We start from the raw sequence: 2,066 nt of genomic DNA, 5'->3' as shown, positions 1-2,066 counted from the left end.
TCCACCCTCTGACTGCTGCAGGGGCGTGTCTTAGAGAGAGGCTTTTATACCAGAACACAGTCACTGTGACGAAACTGTGGAGAAGACACGTCACAGCGGAGAGCCGTTAACCAATATGCAAATTAGCCTGCAGGATCACTGCTCTACCCATATGAGCAGCAAAAAGACGTTTTTAGACCAAATATTACAGATTTGAACAAATACGCAGAAAAACATCAAAATTAGCACAGAAACAGTACTATACAACATTTTGGACACAATCTAGGCAGTTTATCAACTAAAAAGTTAATTTTGGGGTAAGTTACTCTTTAATTACATTACTTTTTGTCTTTAATTTTAGATTCAGATTTGGTAGTTGTTGGCAGATCCTCTCTGTAATTACATCCTGTATAAAATTTTATTTTGTCTTTGATTTTAATCAGTTTTCTGTAATCTTTTTAAGTTCACTACTACTTATTTTTGTTCACTTTAATAAATTTTAGTCTGCGTGTACAAAACTGATCTGGGTTTTTCCTGATTCTGTGGTGAGTTTATTTAAACTTCTTTAAATACCTAATTTCCCTCTGGGATCAATGAAGTATTTTTGAATTTGAATTTGAATTTGAAATGGTTAATGGTTAATGGAACCCCATTTAATCAAACCCCAAAGCGCTTTACACCACAGTGCAGTCATTCATTATTCACACACTGATGGTGACAAGCTACATTGTAACTTATCACACTCTGTCAGTGTGACCCAGAGGTGGGGCTGCCATGCACCGGTGCCGCCGGACCCTCTGACCACCATCAGTAGGCAAGGCAGGTGAAGTATCTTGCAGGACAGGACTGAGATGGCAGGAACGGTAGATTCTTTTTGTTTCTTTTAAAATAATGTCTTCTTCCTGGCAGAGTGGCCTTTCAGTCCAATGTGGATACAGAATTAGTTTCTCTATGGATAATGACTTACCAGCTCTTTGACTTTTGTTTCAGACCAAAGTACATTCATTTCCGGGACACAGAACTCGTCTCCTCCCTGAGCGGTATGATGGCTGGACATTCTCATCTTGTTTGTACTTGTGTATATTTGCTTGTACAGATGAATGAGGCACCTTCACGCATCTGTTTGAAGAAATTTGGTAATTGATTAATTGAATATTAGATTCAGTTTTGTATTTTATACTTTCTGATCATTTCAGTCTGTAAGGTTGAAGMTGACAAAGAGTTGGTGTGTTACCATGTCTTCTTTCTCTCAGCCTAAACAAAACTGTGATGTTCTGACGTCTGACGTAAAAGGTAACACCTTTGGGGTGTAACCAGGAAGGGATGAACATTATAAGCTCAATTCATTATTATAGTAGAAAGAAGTTGTCAGTGTTTTGCAGAGTGTCTGCTCAGAGCAGAGCTCCCGTGTTTGTTTTGATTCAGCTCAAGGTTGTAACGCTGAGGCCTGTGCTGCTGAGAGCTGAATGAACCTGACTGGAGTCAGAAGACTGAAAATAAAGTTTTAACAAGAAACCCAGCTGAATCCTGTTTATTCGGACATACCATTTTGATCAGCGCATATTTTTCCAACAATTTGGTGACCCCTACGTGATGTGTGATCTTGAATAAGCATAGAACATTGGATTTTTATTTTTGGTTGTTGAAGAACCTGATAAGATTTTTGAAACATCAGCTGTTGAGAGTGAGTACAGAACAGCTTCAAGATGCCTCCTTTCTTTTCCAAAGAGGATTTCTGCCAGCTTCTCCAAAAGGTGACGTGTTGGAGCTCAAGATTCATCATCTGGAAGAGATGAATGCTTTGGAGAACTCAACATGTGTTAAAATGGGTGAGAAGGCTGAGAGGAGAGATCAACATGGAGAGGAGATGGAAGCTGCTTCTGAGGGTGAAGCTGTATGGAACTCTGTTGGTGCCAGACCAAAAAATCTCTCAGGAAGGATTCAGATCTTAGAGGACAATGAATGGCCAGAATTACAGAGAAATGATTTCTCTCCTCCAACAAGAAGAAGAAAGCAAAAGGCTTTAATCAAAACAGCTGATAATAGCCAGAGAAATGAAGCAGTGTTTCTTCAAAACAGATTCACAC

The sequence above is a fragment of the Austrofundulus limnaeus genome, unplaced genomic scaffold (assembly GCF_001266775.1).
Source record: "Austrofundulus limnaeus strain Quisiro unplaced genomic scaffold, Austrofundulus_limnaeus-1.0 Scaffold402, whole genome shotgun sequence".
NCBI lineage: Eukaryota > Metazoa > Chordata > Actinopteri > Cyprinodontiformes > Rivulidae > Austrofundulus > Austrofundulus limnaeus.
The sequence above is the reverse complement of the archived record's forward strand: the minus strand, read 5'-3'. Positions refer to the sequence as shown.